This window comes from Equus caballus, chromosome 2, assembly GCF_041296265.1.
Source record: "Equus caballus isolate H_3958 breed thoroughbred chromosome 2, TB-T2T, whole genome shotgun sequence".
NCBI classification, from domain to species: Eukaryota; Metazoa; Chordata; class Mammalia; order Perissodactyla; family Equidae; genus Equus; species Equus caballus.
In genome coordinates, this window is record NC_091685.1 from 63,512,247 (window position 1) to 63,518,972 (window position 6,726).

At 40.0% G+C, this 6,726-nt stretch overlaps 1 long non-coding RNA gene across 3 annotated transcripts in view; it reads left to right on the plus strand.

Annotated features, from left to right (window-relative positions):
* LOC111772510 (uncharacterized) overlaps positions 1-6,364 on the plus strand; it is a 57,620-nt gene extending 51,256 nt beyond the window's left edge. The window contains exons 2-5 of one of the 3 annotated variants that reach the window (XR_002806403.2): positions 854-948; positions 4,303-4,408; positions 4,488-4,619; positions 5,713-6,364. This is a non-coding gene — a long non-coding RNA (uncharacterized lncRNA). The remainder of the gene's footprint in view (positions 1-853; positions 949-4,302; positions 4,409-4,487; positions 4,620-5,712) is intronic. The other 2 variants (XR_011436662.1, XR_011436663.1) reach the window with 2 other exon arrangements.
* Positions 6,365-6,726: the final 362 nt, after the last annotated feature.

The following is a 6,726-nucleotide window of genomic DNA, read 5'->3' on the forward strand; positions in this document are numbered from 1 at the left end:
TACCTCAAAGGCAGTCATTTAAAACACTGTTTATTGTCTCCCAGGTTCTGTGGGTCAGGAATTCAGGGTGGCTTAGCTGGGTGATTCTGGCTCAGGGTCTACAGGAGGCTGCAGTCGTCTGACGTCAGGGCTGGGGCTGGAGGATCTGTTCCCAGTCTCATTCATGTGGCTGTTGGCAGGAAGCCTCAGTTCCTCACCTCTCTGCAGTGGGCCTCTCTATAGTGTTGTTGCTCATGACGGCCACTAGCTTCTTCCAGAGTGATTGAAGAAAGAGAGAGCAGCCAAGATGAAAGCAAATGCCTTGTCTAACTTAATCTCAAGATTGACATACCATCACTTTGCTGGGTTCTGTTGGTCACACAGACCAACCCTGGTACAGTGTGGGAGGGGGAGCGCACAAGAGTGTGGATACCTGGCGGCAGGGATCACTGGGGACATTTTGGAGGCTCGCTACCATAGGAGTCTTTCCAAAAACATTTTTTGAGTGTGTGTGTGTCTGTCTGGGCTTGTACTTTAAAATGCCATGAAGGGGTGTAGTTAGACAGACTGGTAGTTAGCTGAATTTTGGATTTAATAGACCAGTAAAGTAAAAAATAACTGGTGTGTGTGGTGGGGGCAAAATAGGGATGTTTCGGTATTTTGTCAACTACGGAAAATAAAGAAAAAGCCATTTATCATCATCATCATTTCACAAAAACATATTTTAACACAAGAAAGGGGGAAGGAGATAGTTTTAAAAGACAGTCATTTCAATTGAATAAATTTGCCTTTATAAAAAACTCACTAGCCTGTCTTTGCTTTTCTCATTTAACTGCGGACTGATGAAAACTTCGTCCTATCTTGGTCCACAAAGAGTTGTTCAGGAACCACCGAGACAGACATGGAATGACCTAGTACCTTTAGAGATGACTATGAGAATCATGCGGAAAACAAAATAGTCCAGTCAAAGTAAGTGAAAAAAGAAGAAATTTAAATGATTGATACATAAAGATAGCAATTTTATAAAATTATGCTCATGAGCTAGAAGGAAGCCACAGGGTTGGCAAATAATTGATCAGTTTTTGTGGATTTTTTTTTTGTTATTTGTGTTCCTACTAATATTTAGATGTTTATTAAGTGAAATAAATATGAAATAAAATATAAGTATTAAGCATCATTATTTTGCATATTTGCATTATTGAGCAGACTTAAATGTACATAAAAGTAATACAAATGCATAGCAGTATTTGAACTTTTAAAGAACTTTCATATTTAGTTAATATATTCCACATATATTTAACATATTTTTGGATTATTTGCATCATTTATGTCAACTATCTTTTTTCTAAATAATCATCATTTCACTTTATTATTTTTTTTGAGGAAGATTAGCCCTGAGCTAACTAACATCTGCCGCCAATCCTCCTCTTTTTGCTGAGGAAGACTGGCCCTGAGCTAACATCCGTGCCCATCTTCCTCTACTTTATATGTGGGATGCCTACCACAGCATGGCTTGCCAAGCAGTGCCATGTCTGCACCCAGGATCTGAACTGGCAAACCCCGGGCCGCCGAAGTGGAATGTGTGCACTTAACCGCTGCACCACCGGGCCGGCCCCCATCATTTCACTTTTGAGATATGCTTTTCTTCATAACCTACATGATATAATAATGCATGTCCCTTTCTACATGACAATAAAATATCCAACACTATCTGTTAGACATAAGCTTTGGATTCTTAGTTTTGGCCCCTAGAATTGATGGATTTGTAGAAATGTCCCATTTTCATTTGATCCCATTTTTGACCTTGGCATAGTCTTTGTGAGGCTGAAAGCTTGGGTTGGAGAAGGGATCAATGATTATTTTGTTCTGGGATTGACTGGGTCCCACTAGAATTATGCTCTCACAATTTCGGTTGAGAATTATTCTTGAGCAATATTTAGGAATACAGAGAAAAACTTTCTCGTCAATAAAATCTTGTTGCAAACCTTCATGAATTGACTTAAAACCTACACATTTTCCTTTTGAAAATCTAATTGGTAGACACTAGTGTTTCTTTTTTTTAATACATAAACTCTATATGTTATTAACAAGTTATATATATTTTTAAAGTTTTTAGTGCAATTACTTTTGGAACTGCTCTTTCAGTTTTGATTTTACAGCCAAATTGGTTAACTAAGAAGTTAATTGGTGTTCTTTAAGTACTTCTATGACATTTTCCCTGAAATGCCTTGTTTACATGAGGCATTTTTAAGTGACAGTAGTGAGCAGTTGATTTTTTGAATCTATGGATAACTTTTTTGCTATAAGGACAATTCTGGAGTCATAGAGCTACATATAAATGTGACATTGGAACTCAGCCATCAACGTTCCACCTAATTTTTCTTCTTTTCTCTGGCTATAGCTCTCATTATGCCAAGTTCTTCAAACCGTCAGACATGCCATGTTGTGGCATGTTGTGTCTAACTGAGCACATTTTTGCTGTGCGCTGGGAGAATTGAGGGTAAATTTCATTAGGTGCCTCTGTGTTTGCCTTCGGGAACATTTGTATCATTATTTGGAACGTCCAGGAACAAGCTTAGGAAATTTTGACGGTATTTTGATATCTAAGATCATCAAACATGACTGCCTCTGCAAAGCTGTGCTGACATGGGTGGTGGGCAGAGAATAAAAACTTACAGGAGAGAGGGCCCTCCAAGGAAGAAGGGACCTTAGAGACAGAGACAGATAGATTATATTGTAGGGACAATAGCTAATTTTTGGAATCTTAGTTGGTCAAAGTAGATTAGGTGTCTTATGTAGAAACAGGTTTGAATCAGGCTAAGCTTCCTGATGTGAAACTAGTACAAAATTTATTTTTCACAGCCACACGGCAAGGTAGGGAGTACTATGACATGAGATAATGAGTTAACAAATCCTGTTTTTTTGCTGAGGAAGATTTGCCCTGAGCTAACATCTGTGCCAGTCTTCCCCGATTTTGTATATGGGTTACCACCATAGCAGGGCTGCTGACGAGTGGTGTAGGTCTGTGCCCAGGAACCACACCTCTTCCACTGAAGTGGAGGGTGCCAAACTTAACCACCAGGCCACTGGGTTGGCCCCAATAAATCCCTTTTTGACAAAAGTATGTGCTTTGTTTTGGAGCTGATGTTAACTCAGCGTTCTTACTACAAATTATCTGCAGACCACCCAAACTGTCGCACCTTTTGCTAGATTAAAAACAGCCTCTTTTAAAAGGTAACACCAAAGTCAGGACTTTCTGAGTGAGCCATTTATCAAGCTAATGAGTGCTATTCGTGGAGCCTTAGAAGATGACCTTTTGTCTTTTTGGCATTGATGGACCAAAGAGAAGAGTAACCTTGGGACTACAATCTAGAAATCGTCATGCATTGTTCTAATTATAAGCCACAAAATTGCTCAATCATTTATATATAGAAAAGATCTTGAATAGTGGCTGTCAGCACTTTCTTTAAAATCAAAGCATTACAGATACAGCAAGTTCTCATGTGACTTAACTTACTGATAATTCCTGAGTCATACCTTTTGAAGGTTGCTGGGGGACACCAATGGCTTGGTTGTGACTGATCTAGAAGCCTTGCTGAGTGGATTGTGGGTCTGGCAGCTGTCATCATGGAATATGACCACTGGCACCTCCCTCCCCAAGACTTGAAGTAACTTTTATCATTAGTTTCTCCTTCCATGGGACTAAAACGCTCTTCTCCCAGATAGTAACATTTTGGGAAAAGTAGGTAATCAGTGGGGACCCCCAAGAGAGTATCTTGCTGAAATCTGTAATGTAAGCAATTTCCTGGTATAAGAGCACAATCTTGCTTAGTGTAATTTGTCACATTATATGCATTTTATATTTTTCTAACATCTACAACTCAAATTGTAGTTCCCTTTTGAAAGAAAGAAGTGGTTATCAACTTTTTTAGACAGCCAATCTTTTAATCTTTTGTATCATTCTACATTTGAACTCATTTGGCAGAATCAGACGTCTTTGTTAAATCCATTAATGCAACACACAATGCACATTGCCATTTTCAGCATTTCTCTTGCACTACAGTGTAGTATAGTTGTTAAGATTTCAGGCTTTGCAGCCAGTCTGCTTCAGTCCAAAGCCTAGCACCACCACTTACCAGGCGTGTGATTCGGGCAAGTTACTTAACCTCTCTGGGATTCACTTTTCTCCTCTGTGAAATGAGAGTCATAACGGTACTTACTGGGTAGGGCTATTATAAGAATGAAATGAGATAATACATGCCACAAACAGAAACCTATTCACCCCAGCTTAAGTAAGTAAGCTTTTCTTTTTTTATTAATAAGGCTACATGAGCAATCTCATGGATACCTAGTGACAGCTGGGACACATGCGTTCCAGAGCTGGAAAGTGTGCAGCCTCTGAGGCGTCTTCTCCTTCCATCTCCAGCAGGTTTGTTTGCTTCCTTCTGTGGGCTGGCTCTGTTTTCTACGGACCAGCTTTTTCAGCTTATCACTATGCACATGTCCAGAAATTCTTTCCCCCAGATCCATACAACTTATTAGATGAAGCACTCTCCATCACCTGACTCAGCTTCACAGTGTCCTGCTCCCAAGGTTCCAGGTGAGAGGAAGTCCACTCAGCTTGGGCTGGAGGCCATGTGGTAAGAATGGTGGCTCTTTCCAAAAGCTGCTGATGGCTTACGGTCTCTAAGAAGGTGGTGTAGTGGTGGAGGTGGGAGTGGCAATAATTGGCAACTCTAGGATAATCATAGTGACAATGTTCAAGGGTGATTAAAGGCTCCTAGCTTTGACCATTAATTACTTATTTTAAAAACCTTTTTATGGAAGCATAATATACATATAGAAAAGGACATACACGGTAAGTGTACAGGTTGATGAATTTTGACAAACTGAACGTACCTGTGTGACCAGTACTCAGCTCAGGAGACAGCATTACCAGGACCCACGTAGCCCCTTTTGCTCCCCTCTAGTCACTATTCTTTAAGGGCAGATTCGTTTTGCCTGTTTGTATACTGTATGTAAATGGAATCATACCTTATATACTTTTTCATGTCTGGTTTCTTTTACTTAACATTGTTTGTGAGAATCATCAATATTGTGCATATTTGTACAGCATTCATTCTCATTGCTGTAAAGGATTCCATTGCGTGAATACATATACTTTGTGTATCTTGTCTACTGCTGATAGACATTTGGGTAGTTTTCTGTTTTTGTCTCTTCCTAATGGTGCTGTTGTGCACTTGTTGAACATGTACACATTGCTACTGATTACTTTTACCATGAGAGGCTTACACATGGTGTGGTGAATTATCTTCTATTCCATTTAATTGAATTGATGGTCTCTAATGAGTGAATATTGTTATGCTTTTTATCTGGAAATTTATCTTTTTTTTTTTTGGTCTTTTTTGAGGAAGATTAGCTCTGAGCTAACGTCTGCTGCCAATCCTCTATTTTTTTTTTTTTTTTGTGCTGAGCATGATTGGCCCTGAGCTAATATCTGTGCCCATCTTCGTCTATTTTATTTGTGTGACACATGCCACAGCTTGGCTTGATAAGCCGTATGTAGGTCTGTGCCTGGGATCCGAACTGGCGAACCCCAGGCCACTGAAGTGGAGCATGCAAACTTAACCGCTGTGTCACCAGGCTGGCCCTGATTTCTTATCTTTTTATGTTGTGACTTTCATGGTATGTGGGCAGGGTCATGTTTTAAACATTTTGCATATATTTTGATAGGTGCTCAACTATCCGTTGATGGAATGAATGAACGAACAAATGAATGAATAGCGTATGCCTCCTTCTTTTCTGGGAACAAGCCCTATTTACAGGAGAGGCTCCAAGGCTGACCTGCTGCTTGGCCAAAGCTGATTGATCGAGGGGTGGACACGGAACCCAATCCAGGCCAATCATGTCTTTTTTCTGGGAATTTAAAATTTGGAACCGGAAAAAAAGAGACTGGGCACTGCTGAGTCCCTCTGTGCTCTAGAGAGCAGCCTGCTGCTCCTGCTGTTTGGTACCAAAGGCATTGGTTTCTGCTCTTCTCTGCTTTCTTGAATCGGATAAAGATCTACATATATAACTATTAAATAACAACGCGAAAGTATTTCGATTAAGTGCCAAAATGCGAAGTAGAGACTATAAGTGCTGTAAAAGGTCACAATCTGGAGAGATCAGCGAAGGCTAGCTTCACTGTATCTTGTTGCCCTGGCTTGCTTTCTTGAGGAGAGCTACTGTGAATGTCATTGTATTTTCCAAGCCACAAGTTGCAGTATAGCAGTCCCCCCTTATCTGTGGTTTCACTTTTCACAGTTTCAGTTACCTGTGGTCAACCACGGTCTGAAAATATTTAATGGAAAATTCCAGAAATAAACAATTCATAAGTTTTAAATTGTGTGCTGTTCTGAGTAGCATGATGAAATCTCGCACCATCCTGCTCCATCCTGCCAGGATTGTGAATCATCCCTTTGTCCAGCGTATCCACGCTGTATATGCTACTCACCTGTTAGTCACTCAGTAGCCATCAGTTATCAGATGGACTGTTGCAGTATTGCAGTGCTTGTGTTCAAGTAACCTTTATTTTACTAATGTCCCCAAAGCGTAAGAGTAGTGACGCTGGCAATTCGGATATGCCAAAGAGAAGCTGTAAAGTGCTTCCCTTAAGTGAAAAAGTGAAAGTTCTTGACTTAATAAGGAAAGAAAAAAAATCGTTTGCTGAAGTTGCTAAGATCTATGGTAGCTTTTATTACAGTA